This window comes from Rattus norvegicus, chromosome 1, assembly GCF_036323735.1.
Source record: "Rattus norvegicus strain BN/NHsdMcwi chromosome 1, GRCr8, whole genome shotgun sequence".
NCBI lineage: Eukaryota > Metazoa > Chordata > Mammalia > Rodentia > Muridae > Rattus > Rattus norvegicus.
In genome coordinates this window covers 115,625,708-115,643,511 of record NC_086019.1, presented here as the reverse complement: position 1 = coordinate 115,643,511, position 17,804 = coordinate 115,625,708, and the positions used below count along the sequence as shown (strand labels likewise).

The 17,804-nt window shown below is 42.0% G+C and overlaps 1 protein-coding gene across 1 annotated transcript in view; it reads left to right on the top strand.

Annotated features, from left to right (window-relative positions):
* The window catches only part of Nipa1 (NIPA magnesium transporter 1), a 402,283-nt gene that overhangs the window by 366,992 nt on the left and 17,487 nt on the right, over positions 1 to 17,804 (top strand). The gene's annotated exons all lie outside the window — the stretch shown is intronic.

The following is a 17,804-nucleotide window of genomic DNA, read 5'->3' as shown; positions in this document are numbered from 1 at the left end:
TCTTATTGTACAGATCTTTTACTTGCTTGGTTAAAGTCACACCGAGGTACTTTATATTATTTGGGTCTATTATGAAGGGTGTCGTTTCCCTAATTTCTTTCTCGGCTTGTTTCTCTTTTGTATAGAGGAAGGCAACTGATTTATTTGAGTTAATTTTATACCCAGCCAATTTGCTGAAGTTGTTTATCAGCTTTAGTAGTTCTCTGGTGGAACTTTTGGGATCACTTAAATATACTATCATGTCATCTGCAAATAGTGATATTTTGACCTCTTCTTTTCCGATCTGTATCCCTTTGATCTCGTTTTGTTGTATGATTGCTCTGGCTAGAACTTCAAGAACTATATTGAATAAGTAGGGAGAGAGTGGGCAGCCTTGTCTAGTCCCTGATTTTAGTGGGATTGCTTCAAGTTTCTCTCCATTTAGTTTAATGTTAGCAACTGGTTTGCTGTATATGGCTTTTACTATGTTTAGGTATGGGCCTTGAATTCCTATTCTTTCCAGGACTTTTATCATGAAGGGGTGTTGAATTTTGTCAAATGCTTTCTCAGCATCTAATGAAATGATCATGTGGTTCTGTTCTTTCAGTTTGTTTATATAATGGATCACGTTGATGGTTTTCCGTATATTAAACCATCCCTGCATGCCTGGGATGAAGCCTACTTGATCATGGTGGATGATTGTTTTGATGTGCTCTTGAATTCGGTTTGCCAGAATTTTACTGAGTATTTTTGCGTCGATATTCATAAGGGAAATTGGTCTGAAGTTCTCTTTCTTTGTTGTGTCTTTGTGTGGTTTAGGTATAAGAGTAATTGTGGCTTCGTAGAAGGAATTCGGTAGGGCTCCATCTGTTTCAATTTTGTGGAATAGTTTGGATAATATTGGTATGAGGTCTTCTATGAAGGTTTGATAGAATTCTGCACTAAACCCGTCTGGACCTGGGCTCTTTTTGGTTGGGACACCTTTAACGACTGCTTCTATTTCCTTAGGAGTTATGGGGTTGTTTAACTGGTGTATCTGTTCCTGATTTAACTTCGATACCTGCTATCTGTCTAGGAAATTGTCCATTTCCTGAAGATTTTCAAGTTTCGTTGAATATAGGTTTTTATAGTAAGATCTGATGATTTTTTGAATTTCTTCTGAATCTGTAGTTATGTCTCCCTTTTCATTTCTGATTTTGTTAATTTGGACGCACTCTCTGTGTCCTCTCGTTAGTCTGGCTAAGGGTTTATCTATCTTGTTGATTTTCTCAAAGAACCAACTTTTGGTTCTGTTGATTCTTTCTATGGTCCTTTTTGTTTCTACTTGGTTGATTTCAGCTCTGAGTTTGATTATTTCCTGCCTTCTACTCCTCCTGGGTGTATTTGCTTCTTTTTGTTCTATAGCTTTTAGGTGTGCTGTCAAGCTACTGACATATGCTCTTTCCTGTTTCTTTCTGCAGGCACACAGCGCTATGAGTTTTCCTCTTAGCACAGCTTTCATTGTGTCCCATAAGTTTGAGTATGTTGTACCTTCATTTTCATTAAATTCTAAAAAGTTTTAAATTTCTTTCTTTATTTCTTCCTTGACCAGGTTATCATTGAGTAGAGCATTGTTCAATTTCCACGTATATGTGGGCATTCTTCCCTTATTGTTATTGAAGACCAGTTTTAGGCCGTGGTGGTCCGATAGCACGCATGGGATTATTTCTATCTTTCTGTACCTGTTGAGGCCCGTTTTTTGACCAATTATATGGTCAATTTTGGAGAAAGTACCATGAGGAGCTGAGAAGAAGGTATATCCTTTTGCTTTAGGATAGAATGTTCTATAAATATCCGTTAAGTCCATTTGGCTCATGACTTCTCGTAGTCTGTCGACATCACTGTTTAATTTCTGTTTCCATGATCTGTCCATTGATGAGAGTGGGGTGTTGAAATCTCCCACTATTATTGTGTGAGGTGCAATGTGTGTTTTGAGCTTTAGTAAGGTTTCTTTTACGTATGTAGGTGCCCTTGTATTTGGGGCATAGATATTTAGGATTGAGAGTTCATCTTGGTGGATTTTTCCTTTGATGAATATGAAGTGTCCTTCCTTATCTTTTTTGATGACTTTTAGTTGGAAATTGATTTTATTTGATATTAGAATAGCTACTCCAGCTTTCTTCTTCTGACCATTTGCTTGGAAAGTTGTTTTCCAGCCTTTCACTCTGAGGTAGTGTCTGTCTTTGTCTCTGAGGTGTGTTTCCTGTAGGCAGCAGAATGCAGGGTCCTCGTTGCGTATCCAGTTTGTTAATCTATGTCTTTTTATTGGGGAGTTGAGGCCATTGATATTGAGAGATATTAAGGAATAGTGATTATTGTTTCCCTTTATATTCATATTTGGATGTGAGCTTATGTTTGTGTGCTTTCATTCTCTTTGTTTTGTTGCCAAGACGATTAGTTTCTTGCTTCTTCTAGGGTATACCCTTTATTATCCTTTGTAGTGCTGGATTTGTTGAAAGATATTGTGTAAATTTGGTTTTGTCATGGAATATCTTGGTTTCTCCATCAATGTTAATTGAGAGTTTTGCTGGATACAGTAACCTGGGCTGGCATTTGTGTTCTCTTAGGGTCTGTATGACATCAGTCCAGGATCTTCTGGCCTTCATAGTTTCTGGCGAGAAGTCTGGTGTGATTCTGATAGGTCTGCCTTTATATGTTACTTGACCTTTTTCCCTTACTGCTTTTAATATTCTTTCTTTATTTTGTGCGTTTGGTGTTTTGACAATTATGTGACGGGAGTTGTTTCTTTTCTGGTCCAATCTATTTGGAGTTCTGTAGGCTTCTTGTATGTCTATGGGTATCTCTTTTTTTAGGTTAGGGAAGTTTTCTTCTATGATTTTGTTGAAGATATTTACTGGTCCTTTGAGCTGGGAGTCTTCACTCTCTTCTATACCTATTATCCTTAGGTTTGATCTTCTCATTGAGTCCTGGATTTCCTGTATGTTTTGGACCAGTAGCTTTTTCTGCTTTACATTATCTTTGACAGTTGAGTCAATGATTTCTATGGAATCTTCTGCTCCTGAGATTCTCTCTTCCATCTCTTGTATTCTGTTGGTGAAGCTTGTATCTACATCTCCTTGTCTCTTCTTTTGCTTTTCTATATCCAGGGTTGTTTCCATGTGTTTTTTCTTGATTGCTTCTATTTCCATTTTTAATTCCTTCAACTCTTTGATTTTGTTTTCCTGGAATTCTTTCAGGGATTTTTGTGATTCCTCTCTGTAGGCTTCTACTTGTTTATTAATGTTTTCCTGTGTTTCCCTAAGTGTGTTCATGTCTTTCTTGAAGTCCTCCAGCATCATGATCAAATATGATTTTGAAACTAGATCTTGCTTTTCTGGTGTGTTTGGATATTCCATGTTTGTTTTGGTGGGAGAATTGGGCTCCGATGATGGCATGTAGTCTTGGTTTCTGTTGCTTGGGTTCCTGCCCTTGCCTCCCGCCATCAGATTATCTCTAGTGTTACTTTGTTCTGCTATTTCTGACAGTGGCTAGACTGTCCTATAAGCCTGTGTGTCAGGAGTGCTGTAGACCTGTTTTCCTCTCTTTCAGTCAGTTATGGGGACAGAGTGTTCTGCTTTCGGGCGTGTAGTTTTTCCTCTCTACAGGTCTTCAGCTGTTCCTGTGGGCCTGTGTCTTGAGTTCACCAGGCAGCTTTCTTGCAGCAGAAAATTTGGTCTTACCTGTGGTCCCGAGGCTCAGGTTCACTCGTGGGGTGCTTCCCAGGGGCTCTCTGCAGCGGCAGCAACCAGGAAGACCTGTGCCGCCCCTTCCGGGAGCTTCAGTGCACCAGGGTTCCAGATGGTCTTTGGCTTTTTCCTCTGGCGTCCGAGATGTGTGTGCAGGGAGCAGTCTCTTCTGGTTTCCCAGGCTTGTCTGCCTCTCTGAAGGTTTAGCTCTCCCTCCCACGGGATTTGGGTGCAGAGAACTGTTTATCCGGTCTTGGAACACATTTTTTTTGGTATTAGATGACCTTTACATGAAAGGCAGGGAGAGCAGAGAGAGAACATACCAGGAGAAACTAACAAGGCAGTTTTTATTTTTCAGTCTTTTATTAAATCCATCAGGCTGTAGTCTGGATGGGAAGACAGTGCTGTGCCAGGGAGAGTTATAGCAGTGAGCTTTACTGGGGGCAGCATTATGACAGGGACAAGCTTGAGGCTAGCTGGTCAGGCCCTGATTGGTTGTTGGATGGAGCAGTTTCAACTCAGGGCATGGGAACATGCTTTCTGATGTGATCTAGTGGAAAATCGCTGATGCGGAAGACAAGCCACGAGGCTTGTCTTCTCAGGAATGATGTGCCCATCAGAGGAATTGACACCTAGCTCCTTCTTGTAAGGGAGTTGTTAATAGACTGAGACAAAATGCTGTCACCAATGTTAAGCTCTATCAAGAGGGAGACTGTAGGGAAGAGACTCTGCAGGTAGGTCAGCTGTTTCTCCAGTATCTCATGCTGTGTCAAGAGCTGAGGAGGATAGGATTCAGGGTCTACCTCGGCTCTTTTCTCTGTCGTGCACCATGGCTATCTACATTCTCTTTGGAGACTACTTTCATCCTTCCTTCCTTGTGTTTCCCTCTTTGTCTTTCTGTCTCCCCAGTGAAAGGAAGGAAGGGCCCCTCCTCCCCTTGGCTGGGTATCTTGTTTCAGTTGTCCTTTGTTCTGCTTGAGAAGTTTCAAGGTCTGTCTGTCTGATTTTAGCCAGGATGACAGATATTCAGAGAGAATTGGCTCTCTGGCCACCCACTTGCCGTGGAACTGAGGAGGAGGCCAAGACCCCAAGCTAAGCAGCCCCACAGGAAGATGTACTTAATCATAGATTTGGAGCTTACAGGGTAGTTCTCCTCTGTTCTAGGTATGTTCCTCTGTTCTTGGTATGTTCTGGATTACAGAGACTGTCTGCCGGAGACATTAGAGTGGTAGGCGCCTTGGATTTTTGGGCAGGCTGGGGCCAAATTGGTGAACTCTTTCTGGGCAAGTTTCTGGCCACCAGGACTCTCTTGCCACTTCTCAGACACAAAAGCCAAAGGGAAAAATCAGACCCTCTCCTTCAGACATTAATAGAAGATAAATACAGAGAGCAAGGAGTGAAAGAGATGATTGGAAAGAAAGAAGATCCCTATGTACTACTAAGATTCAATGGAGAAGATGAGGTGCTGAGGACTGTTTCAATGCAGACCCAACTGCAGCTCAACTCACGATATCTGCAGCAGCCCCTCTTTTCTTACAAATGCTGATGGAATGATAATTGGGACGGTGGAATATATGGGTCTATGTTGGGTTATTCTTATTCAAACCACCACAGTGACTAAGACAATATTATGTTAAAATTTCTAAAGTCTCCATTCGCTGCTAGATGAAGCTTCTCAGAAGACAGTTATGCTAGGCTCCTGTCTGCAAGAATAGCAGAGGATCATTAGCAGTGTCAGGAGTTGATTTTCTCACACTATGTGGGTCTCAATTTAGGGCAGTCATCGGTTGGCTGTTGCCCTAGTCTCTCCTCTGTTGTGGTAAAAAGAAAAGGGGCAGAACCAGTTCCCTCGCCTACCCTGGCTATCCTTCTCACTAGTTCAGGCTCTGGCGGGCCATTGGAACCAGTGCTAATGTATCTCAGCAGGTCCACACTGCCCCCAAGTACTTTTCTTTTCTTTTTTCTTTTTTTTCCCCCTCTAGTCTGTAGGATTTTTTTTTTATTAACTTGAGTATTTCTTATTTACATTTCGAGTGTTATTCCCTTTCCTGGTTTCCGGGCCAACATCCCCCTAATCCCTGCTCCTCCCCTTCTTTATGGGTGCTCCCCTCCCCATCCTTCCCCCATTGCCGCCCTTTCCCCAACAATCACGTTCACTGGGGGTTCAATCTTAGCAGGACCCAGGGCTTCCCCTTCCAATGGCACTCTTACTAGGATATTCATTGCTATCTATGAGGTCAGAGTCCAGGGTCAGTCCATGTATAGTCTTTAGGTATTGGCTTAGTCCCTGGAAGCTCTGGTTGCTTGGCATTGTTGTACATATGGGGTCTCGAGCCCCTTCAAGCTCTTCCAGTCCTTTCTCTGATTCCTTCAACGGGGGTCCTGTTCTCAGTTCAGTGGTTTGCTGCTGGCATTCGCCTCTGTATTTGCTGTATTCTGGCTGTGTCTCTCAGGAGCGATCTACATCCCGCTCCTGTCGGTCTGCACTACTTTGCTTCATCCATCTTGTCTAATTGGGTGGCTGTATATGTATGGGCCACATGTGGGGCAGGCTCTGAATGGGTATTCCTTCAGTCTCTGTTTTAATCTTTGCCTCTCTCTTTCCTGTCAAGGGTATTCTTGTTCCCCTTTTAAAGAAGGAGTGAAGCATTCACATTTTGATCATCCGTCTTGAGTTTCATTTGTTCTAGGCATCTAGGGTAATTCAAGCATTTGGGCTAATAGCCACTTATCAATGAGTGCATACCATGTATATCTTTCTGTGATTGGGTGACCTCACTCAGGAGGATATTTTCCAGTTCCAACCATTTGCCTACGAATTTCATAAACTCGTTGTTTCTGATAGCTGAGTAATATTCCATTGTGGAGATGTACCACATTTTGTGTATCCATTCCTCTGTTGAAGGACATTGGGTTCTTTCCAGCTTCTGGCTATTATAAATAAAGCTGCGATGAACATAGTGGAGCACGTGTCTTTTTTAAATGTTGGGGCATCTTTTGGGTATATGCCCGAGAGAGGTATAGCTGGATCCTCAGGCAGTTCAATGTCCAATTTTCTGAGGAACCTCCAGACTGATTTCCAGAATGGTTGTACCAGTCTGCAATCCCACCAACAATGGAGGAGTGTTCCTCTTTCTCCACATCCTCGCCAGCATCTGCTGTCACCTGAGTTTTTTTTTTTTTTTATTAACTTGAGTATTTCTTATATACATTTCAAGTGTTATTCCCTTTCCCGGTTTCCGGACAAACATCCCCCTCCCCCCTCCCGTTCCTTATGGGTGTTCCCCTCCCAACCCTCCCCCCATTACCGCCCTCCCCCCATAGTCTAGTTCACTGGGGGTTCAGACTTAGCAGGACCCAGGGCTTCCCTTCCACTGGTGCTCTTACTAGGATATTCATTGCTACCTATGGGGTCAGAGTCCAGGGTCAGTCCATGTATAGTCTTTAGGTAGTGGCTTAGTCCCTGGAAGCTCTGGTTGCTTGACATTGTTGTACTTTTGGGGTCTCGAGCACCTTCAAGCTCTTCCAGTTCTTTCTCTGATTCCTTCAACGGGGGACCTATTCTCAGTTCAGTGGTTTGCTGCTGGCATTCGCCTCTGTATTTGCTGTATTCTGGCTGTGTCTCTCAGGAGCGATCTACATCCCGCTCCTGTCGGTCTGCACTTCTTTGCTTCATCCATCTTGTCTAATTGGGTGGCTGTATATGTATGGGCCACATGTGGGGCAGGCTCTAATGGGTGTTCCTTCAGTCTCTGTTTTAATCTTTGCCTCTCCCTTCCCTGCCAAGGGTATTCTTCTTCCTCATTTAAAGAAGGAGTGAAGCATTCACATTTTGATCATCCGTCTTGAGTTTCGTTTGTTCTAGGGATCTAGGGTAATTCAAGCATTTGGGCTAATAGCCACTTATCAATGAGTGCATACCATGTATGTCTTTCTGTGATTGGGTTAGCTCACTCAGGATGATATATTCCAGTTCCAACCATTTGCCTACGAATTTCATAAACTCGTTGTTTTTGATAGCTGAGTAATATTCCATTGTGTAGATGTACCACATTTTCTGTATCCATTCCTCTGTTGAAGGGCATCTGGGTTCTTTCCAGTTTCTGGCTATTAGGAATAAGGCTGCGATGAACATAGTAGAGCACGTGTCTCTTTTATATGTTGAGGCATCTTTTGGGTATATGCCCAAGAGAGGTATAGCTGGATCCTCAGGCAGTTCAATGTCCAATTTTCTGAGGAACCTCCAGACTGATTTCCAGAATGGTTTTACCAGTCTGCAATCCCACCAACAATGGAGGAGTGTTCCTCTTTCTCCACATCCTCGCCAGCATCTGCTGTCACCTGAGTTTTTGATCTTAGCCATTCTCACTGGTTTGAGGTGAAATCTCAGGGTTGTTTTGATTTGCATTTCCCTTATGACTAAAGATGTTGAACATTTCTTTAGGTGTTTCTCAGCCATTCGGCATTCCTCAGCTGTGAATTCTTTGTTTAGCTCTGAACCCCATTTTTTCATAGGGTTATTTGTTTCCCTGCAGTCTAACTTCTTGAGTTCTTTGTATATTTTGGATATAAGGCCTCTATCTGTTGTAGGATTGGTAAAGATCTTTTCCCAATCTATTGGTTGCTGTTTTGTCCTAACCACAGTGTACTTTGCCTTACAGAAGCTTTGCAGTTTTATGAGATCCCATTTGTCGATTCTTGATCTTAGAGCATAAGCCATTGGTGTTTTGTTCAGGAAATTTTTTCCAGTGCCCATGTGCTCCAGATGCTTCCCTAGTTTTTCTTCTATTAGTTTGAGTGTGTCTGGTTTGATGTGGAGGTCCTTGATCCACTTGGACTTAAGCTTTGTACAGGGTGATAAGCATGGATCAATCTGCATTCTTCTACATGTTGCCCTCCAGTTGAACCAGCACCATTTGCTGAAAATGCTATCTTTTTTCCATTGGATGGTTTTGGCTTCTTTGTCAAAAATCAAGTGATCATAGGTGTGTGGGTTCATTTCTGGGTCCTCAATTCTATTCCATTGGTCTATCTGTCTGTCTCTGTACCAATACCATGCAGTTTTTATCACTATTGCTCTGTAATACTGCTTGAGTTCAGGGATAGTGATTCCCCCTGAAGTCCTTTTATTGTGAGGATAGCTTTAGCTATCCTGGGTTTTTTGTTATTCCAGATGAATTTGCAAATTGTTCTGTCTAACTCTTTGAAGAATTGGATTGGTATTTTGATGGGGATTGCATTGAATCTGTAGATTGCTTTTGGTAAAATGGCCATTTTTACTATATTAATCCTGCCAATCCATGAGCATGGGAGATCTTTCCATCTTCTGAGGTCTTCTTCAATTTCTTTCCTCAGTGTCTTGAAGTTCTTATTGTACAGATCTTTTACTTGCTTGGTTAAAGTCACACCGAGGTACTTTATATTATTTGGGTCTATTATGAAGGGTGTCGTTTCCCTAATTTCTTTCTCGGCTTGTTTCTCTTTTGTATAGAGGAAGGCAACTGTTTTATTTGAGTTAATTTTATACCCAGCCACTTTGCTGAAGTTGTTTATCAGCTTTAGTAGTTCTCTGGTAGAACTTTTGGGATCACTTAAATATACTATCATGTCGTGTGCAAATAGTGATATTTTGACCTCTTCTTTTCCGATCTGTATCCCCTTGATCTCCTTTTGTTGTCTGATTGCTCTGGCTAGAACTTCAAGAACTATATTGAATAAGTAGGGAGAGAGTGGGCAGCCTTGTCTAGTCCCTGATTTTAGTGGGATTGCTTCAAGTTTCTCTCCATTTAGTTTAATGTTAGCGACTGGTTTGCTGTATATGGCTTTTACTATGTTTAGGTATGGGCCTTGAATTCCTATTCTTTCCAGGACTTTTATCATGAAGGGGTGTTGAATTTTGTCAAATGCTTTCTCAGCATCTAATGAAATGATCATGTGGTTCTGTTCTTTCAGTTTGTTTATATAATGGATCACGTTGATGGTTTTCCGTATATTAAACCATCCCTGCATGCCTGGGATGAAGCCTACTTGATCATGGTGGATGATTGTTTTGATGTGCTCTTGAATTCGGTTTGCCAGAATTTTATTGAGTATTTTTGCGTCGATATTCATAAGGGAAATTGGTCTGAAGTTCTCTTTCTTTGTTGTGTCTTTGTGTGGTTTAGGTATAAGAGTAATTGTGGCTTCATAGAAGGAATCGGTAGGGCTCCATCTGTTTCAATTTTGTGGAATAGTTTGGATAATATTGGTATGAGGTCTTCTATGAAGGTTTGATAGAATTCTGCACTAAACCCGTCTGGACCTGTGCTCTTTTTGTTGGGAGACCTTTAATGACTGCTTCTATTTCCTTAAGAGTTATGGGGTTGTTTAACTGGTGTATCTGTTCCTGATTTAACTTCGATACCTGGTATCTGTCTAGGAAATTGTCCATTTCCTGAAGATTTTCAAATTTTGTTGAATATAGGTTTTTATAGTAAGATCTGATGATTTTTTGAATTTCCTCTGAATCTGTAGTTATGTCTCCCCTTTTATTTCTGATTTTGTTAATTTGGACGCACTCTCTGTGTCCTCTTGTTAGTCTGGCTAAGGGTTTATCCATCTTGTTGATTTTCTCAAAGAACCAACTTTTGGTTCTGTTGATTCTTTCTATGGTCCTTTTTGTTTCTACTTGGTTGATTTTAGCTCTGAGTTTTATCATTTCCTGCCTTCTACTCCTCCTGGGTGTATTTGCTTCTTTTTGTTCTAGAGCTTTTAGGTGTGCTGTCAAGCTGCTGACATATGCTCTTTCCTGTTTCTTTCTGCAGGCATTCAGCGCTATGAGTTTTCCTCTTAGCACAGCTTTCATTGTGTCCCATAAGTTTGGGTATGTTGTACCTTCATTTTCATTAAATTCTAAAAAGTTTTAAATTTCTTTCTTTATTTCTTCCTTGACCAGGTTATCATTGAGTAGAGCATTGTTCAATTTCCACGTATATGTGGGCATTCTTCCCTTATTGTTATTGAAGACCACTTTTAGGCCGTGGTGGTCCGATAGCACGCATGGGATTATTTCTATCTTTCTGTACCTGTTGAGGCCCGTTTTTTGACCAAATATATGGTCAATTTTGGAGAAAGTACCATGAGGAGCTGAGAAGAAGGTATATCCTTTTGCTTTAGGATAGAATGTTCTATAAATATCCGTTAAGTCCATTTGGCTCATGACTTCTCTTAGTCTGTAGACATCACTGTTTAATTTCTGTTTCCATGATCTGTCCATTGATGAGAGTGGGGTGTTGAAATCTCCCACTATTATTGTGTGAGGTGCAATGTGTGTTTTGAGCTTTAGTAAGGTTTCTTTTATGTATGTAGGTGCCCTTGTATTTGGGGCATAGATATTTAGGATTGAGAGTTCATCTCGGTGGATTTTTCCTTTGATGAATATGAAGTGTCCTTCCTTATCTTTTTTGATGACTTTTAGTTGGAAATTGATTTTATTTGATATTAGAATGGCTACTCCAGCTTTCTTCTTCTGACCAATTGCTTGGAAAGTTGTTTTCCAGACTTTCACTCTGAGGTAGTGTCTGTCTTTGTCTCTGAGGTGTGTTTCCTGTAGGCAGCAGAATGCAGGGTCCTCGTTGCGTATCCAGTTTGTTAATCTATGTCTTTTTATTGGGGAGTTGAGGCCATTGATATTGAGAGATATTAAGGAATAGTGATTATTGCTTCCTGTTATATTCATATTTGGATGTGAGGTTATGTTTGTGTGCTTTTCTTCTCTTTGTTTTGTTGCCAAGATGATTAGTTTCTTGCTTCTTCTAGGGTATAGCTTGCCTCCTTATGTTGGGCTTTACCCTTTATTATCCTTTGTAGTGCTGGATTTGTAGAAAGATATTGTGTAAATTTGGTTTTGTCATGGAATATCTTGGTTTCTCTATCAATGTTAATTGAGAGTTTTGCTGGATACAGTAACCTGGGCTGGCATTTGTGTTCTCTTAGGGTCTGTATGACATCAGTCCAGGATCTTCTGGCCTTCATAGTTTCTGGCGAGAAGTCTGGTGTGATTCTGATAGGTCTGCCTTTATATGTTACTTGACCTTTTTCCCTTACTGCTTTTAATATTCTTTCTTTATTTTGTGCGTTTGGTGTTTTGACAATTATGTGACGGGAGTTGTTTCTTTTCTGGTCCAATCTATTTGGAGTTCTGTAGGCTTCTTGTATGTCTATGGGTATCTCTTTTTTTAGGTTAGGGAAGTTTTCTTCTATGATTTTGTTGAAGATATTTACTGGTCCTTTGAGCTGGGAGTCTTCACTCTCTTCTATACCTATTATCCTTAGGTTTGATCTTCTCATTGAGTCCTGGATTTCCTGTATGTTTTGGACCAGTAGCTTTTTCTGCTTTACATTATCTTTGACAGTTGAGTCAATGATTTCTATGGAGTCTTCTGCTCCTGAGATTCTCTCTTCCATCTCTTGTATTCTGTTGGTGAAGCTTGTATCTACAGCTCCTTGTCTCTTCTTTTGGTTTTCTATATCCAGGGTTGCTTCCACGTTTCTTTCTTGATTGCTTCTATTTCCATTTTTAATTCCTTCAACTGTTTGATTGTGTTTTCCTGGAATTCTTTCAGGGATTTTTGTGTCTCCTCTCTATGGGCTTCTACTTGTTTATTTATGTTTTCCTGGAATTCTTTCAGGCATTTTTGCGATTCCTCTCTGTAGGCTTCTACTTGTTCTCTAAGGGAGTTCTTCATGTCTTTCTTGAAGTCCTCCAGCATCATGATCAAATATGATTTTGAAACTAGATCTTGCTTTTCTGGTGTGTTTGGATATTCCATGTTTATTTTGGTGGGAGAATTGGGCTCCGATGATGCCATGTAGTCTTGGTTTCTGTTGCTTGGGTTCCTGCGCTTGCCTCTCGCCATCAGATCATCTCTAGTGTTATTTTGTTCTGCTATTTCTGACAGTGGCTAGACTGTCCTATAAGCCTGTGTGTCAGGAGTGCTGTAGACCTGTTTTCCTCTCTTTCAGTCAGTTATGGGGACAGAGTGTTCTGCTTTCGGGCGTGTAGTTTTTCCTCTCTACAGGTCTTCAGCTGTTCCCGGGGGCCTGTGTCTTGAGTTCACCAGGCAGCTTTCTTGCAGCAGAAAAGTTGGTCTTACCTGTGGTCCCGAGGCTCAAGTTCGCTCGTGGGGTGCTGCCCACGGCCTCTGTGCAGTGGCAGCAACCAGGAAGACCTGTGCCCCCCCTTCCGGGAGCTTCAGTGCACCAGGGTTCCAGATGGTCTTTGGCTTTTTCCTCTGGCGTCCGAGATGTGTGTGCACAGAGCAGTCTCTTCTGGTTTCCCAGGCTTGTCTGCCTCTCTGAAGGTTTAGCTCTCCCTCCCACGGGATTTGGGTGCAGAGAACTGTTTTCTTCCTTCTTTTTTTTTTTTTTTTTTTTTTGGTTCTTTTTTTCGGAGCTGGGGACCGAACCCAGGGCCTTGTGCTTCCTAGGTAAGCGCTCTACCACTGAGCTAAATCCCCAGCCACATTTTTTTTTTTTACTTCATGCATTTTATTGATAGTCTATATTTTAAGTCTGCAGTATGACATCATACATAGAGGGAAAAAGCTTCTTTCTAAAAGATAGGTATTAATAATCAAACCAGATTTGATGACTCACCTTTCAAGGTCTTCTTCTGCATTAACAAGTTAAGTTTTAGCAGGTGTAAAGCACTGTACAAAAAGTCGGGTACATTCTCAAAATTCAACACAGGGCTTCCCAACCAAGAGTTTGCTGGATCAGATACCAGAGAAGGGTGTTTCGTTCAGGTTTAAATGGTAAGGAAATGAGAAAGCAGACAAAACAAGCCAAGCAAATTCCCTTCCCTTGGTGCTCCTCTGTCGCCTTTCCAAAGTGTTTCCTGGAGGTCAGGAAGCCTGGGATGACAATCACTGCAGTCTTTTGACAGCATGCACACAAATGCTTCATGTTCAAAGACTTAAGGGCAGCCCTCTTCAAATCCTTCCTTACGGGCTTTACAGAGCTTTCCAGGATTGCTGCCCAGCTCTGCACAGGAACCCAAGTAAACATCTATTCCAAAGCAGCTTTTCCATTACCAGGCCAACTGCGTACCTACTCCACTGGACACTTCACAGGGCCCTATACCTTTAAAAGCAGCACCAGGGACAAACGGAACTATCAAGAGGTAAAATCCAACTGCTGGACAGTTTAAACATGTAGAAACCAACCCGTTAAAAACATTAGTAACAGGGCACTGAACAGTGTTAAGGCTGGGTAGCTGGCTTGACTCTAACTTGCAACTGGAAACAATCTTCAGAATGAGAACTGAGAAAATCCTTGAAACAAGGCACAGTGGTCTGACAGGGTTCACCTTCACTGCGCATGCGGAGAACTGTTTATCCGGTCTGTTTCCTTCAGGTTCCGGCGGTGTCTCAGGCAGGGGTCCTGCCGCTCCTGGGCCCTCCCCCACGGGAGCCCAGAGGCCTTATACAGTTTCCTCTTGGGCCAGGGATGTGGGCAGGGGTGAGCAGTGTTGGTGGTCTCTTCCGCTCTGCAGCCTCAGGAGTGCCCACCTGACCAGGCGGTTGGGTCTCTCTCTCACGGGGTCTGGGAGCAGAGAGCTGCTGTGGGCCGGGATCCGCGGGTGTGGGACTTCCGGTAAACACAGAACGTGCCCGGTCCTAGAGGAATTCTGCTTCCGTGTATCCCAAGCTCACCAGGCAGCTTTCTTGCAGCAGAAAAGTTGGTCTTACCTGTGGTCCCGAGGCTCAAGTTCGCTCGTGGGCTGCTGCCCGCGGGCTCTCTGCAGCGGCAGCAACCAGGAAGACCTGTGCCGCCCCTTCCGGGAGCTTCAGTGCACCAGGGTTCCAGATGGTCTTTGGCTTTTTCCTCTGGTGTCCGAGATGTGTGTGCAGAGAGCAGTCTCTTCTGGTTTCCCAGGCTTGTCTGAAGTTCTGTATTCCTGAAGACCAGGAGCTGAAGTAAATCCTTTATCTGCTATAGGCTTTAGTGCCTTCACCTTGGCCTGACCTAACCTTTTTGAATACTCAAGATCTTGAAGATTGCCAGACTTAGACAATACTCGTCACCTGAGTTTTTGATCTTAGCCATTCTCACTGGTGTGAGGTGAAATCTCAGGGTTGTTTTGATTTGCATTTCCCTTATGACTAAAGATGTTGAACATTTCTTCAGTTGTTTCTCAGCCATTCGGCATTCCTCAGCTGTGAATTCTTTGTTTAGCTCTGAACCCCATTTTTTAATAGGGTTATTTGTCTCCCTGCGGTCTAACTTCTTGAGTTCTTTGCATATTTTGGATATAAGGCCTCTATCTGTTGTAGGATTGGTAAAGATCTTTTCCCAATCTGTTGGTTGCCATTTTGTCCTAACCACAGTGTACTTTGCCTTACAGAAGCTTTGCAGTTTTATGAGATCCCATTTATCGATTCTTGATCTTAGAGCATAAGCCATTGGTGTTTTGATCAGGAAAATTTTTCCAGTGCCCATGTGTTCGAGATGCTTCCCTAGTTTTTTTTCTATTAGTTTGAGTGTATCAGGTTTGATGTGGAGGTCCTTGATCCTCTTGGACTTAAGCTTTGTACAGGGTGATAAGCATGGATCGATCTGCATTCTTCTACATGTTGACCTCCAGTTGAACCAGCACCATTTCCTGAAAATGCTATCTTTTTTCCATTGGATGGTTTTGGCTCCTTTGTCAAAAATCAAGTGACCATAGGTGTGTGGGTTCATTTTTGGGTCTTCAATTCTGTTCCATTGGTCTATCTGTCTGTCTCTGTACCAATAGCATGCAGTTTTTATCACTATTGCTCTGTAATACTGCTTGAGTTCAGGGATAGTGATTCCCCCTGAAGTCCTTTTATTGTTGAGGATAGTTTTAGCTATCCTGGGTTTTTTGTTATTCCAGATGAGTTTGCAAATTGTTCTGTCTAACTCTTTGAAGAATTGGATTGGTATTTTGATGGGGATTGCATTGAATCTGTAGATTGCTTTTGGTAAAATGGCCATTTTTACTATATTGATCCTGCCAATCCATGAGCATGGGAGATCTTTCCATCTTCTGAGGTCTTCTTCAATTTCTTTCTTCAGAGTCTTGAAGTTCTTATTGTACAGATCTTTTACTTGCTTGGTTAAAGTCACACCGAGGTACTTTATATTATTTGGGTCTATTATTAATTTCTTTCTCGGCTTGTTTTTCTTTTGTGTAGAGGAAGGTTACTGATTTACTTGAGTTAATTTTATATCCAGCCACTTTGCTGAAGTTGTTTATCAGCTTTAGTAGTTCTCTGGTGGAACTTTTGGGATCACTTAAATATACCTTCATATCATCTGCAAATAGTGATATTTTGACTACTTCTTTTCCAATCTGTATCCCTTTGATATCTCTTTGTTGTCTGATTGTTCTGGCTAGGACTTCAAGAACTATATTGAATAAGTAGGGAGAGAATGGGCATCAGTGTCTAGTCTGTGATTTTAGTGGCAGTGCTTCCAGTTTCTCTCCATTTAGTTTAATATTAGCTGTTGACTTCGAGCCATTCCAACACAGCACCCTGTCAGGCTGCCCCGCCCTCACTCACAGTTCTCTTGGCTAGTTTCCATCATGCCAAGCATACACATCCTAATTCTGTGGCATGGTGGTCCTGGTGCAGCTGGCCACCATACACTCTCTTGAACTCAATTAAGTCACCACACAATATCCTCTGATCCAATTGATAAGATATAATTTGCCCATCTAGATAACACAAAATCCTGTACACATCCATGCCTTAAGAACAGTCATAACAACCTGTAATATGTGCAATGAGGAATCTTAACATCCACCGCCATGTTCTCTCAGCTCCTTCTCCTTGCTCCTGTCTCCTCTGCATCTCTAAAACTTTTCTCTCGTCCATCCTTCCTTCTCCTTTAATGAGAGGTCTCCTTTTATCCTGTACCTGCCTTCACCTGCATAATGACACCAGCCTACACTGCTCCATATTTATCTCTGCACATCTTGTAAACAAGATGAAGGGTTGAAGTTTTTGTGGGTAGATGTCCCTCTTCCTCCTCTGAAAGTCCTGCCTGGCTACAGGTGGTGGCCACTTCAGTCTCTGTTATCCTGCTCTGGTAAGAATCTCATCTAGGGTCACGCCCTTAGACTCCCTGTATCCTCTCCCATTTCAGGACTCCAGCTAGTCACCAGAGATGCCTCCTTCCCTTTTCCCACTTTTACTCCCAACCCTTTCTCCCCCCACTTACACCTGATTGTCATCCCATCCCCATTCCCCTTCTCTCCTCCTCTCTTACCCAGTTCCCTTTCTCCATCTAACTCTGAAGACTATTTAGTTTCCTTTTCTGAGTGAGATTCACCCATCCCCCCTTGAGACCTCCTTATTGCCCAGTTTGGGTTTGTGGATTGTAACATCGTTTTCTGCACTTTATGGCTAATGTTCACTTGTGAGTACATACTGCATGTATCTATCTGGGTTTGGGTTACCTCCCTCAGGATGATATTCTCAAGTTCCATCCATTTGCCTGCAAAATTCATGATGTCATTGTTTTTAATAGCTGAATAGTATTCCATTGTGTAGATGTACCACATTTTCTTTATTCATTCTTCATTTGAGGGACATTTAGGTTGTTTCCAGTTTCTGGTTACTATGAGTAAAGCTGCTATGAACATAGTTGAGCAAGTGTCTTTGTGGGATGGTGGAACATCTTTTGGGTGTATGCCCAGGGGTGGTATAGCTGGTTCTTGAGGTAGAACTATCCTCAGTTTTCTTAGAAACCGCCAAATTGATTTCCAAAGTAGTTGTGCAAGTTTGCATTCCCACCAGTAATGGAAGAGTGTTCCCCTTGCCAGCATGTGCTATCATTTAAGTTTTTGATCTTAGCCATTCTGACTGTTATAAGATGGAATCTCAGGGTCCTTTTGATTTGCATTTTCCTGATGACCGAGGATGCTGAACATTTCTTTAAGTGCTTCTCAGACATTTGAGATTTCTCTGCTGAGAATTCTCTGTTTAGCTCTGTATCCCATTTTTAATTGGGTTATTTGGATTGTTGGTGTCTAAATTATTTTTAAATTAATTAATTAATCAACTCACTTTACATTCTGATTGCTGTACC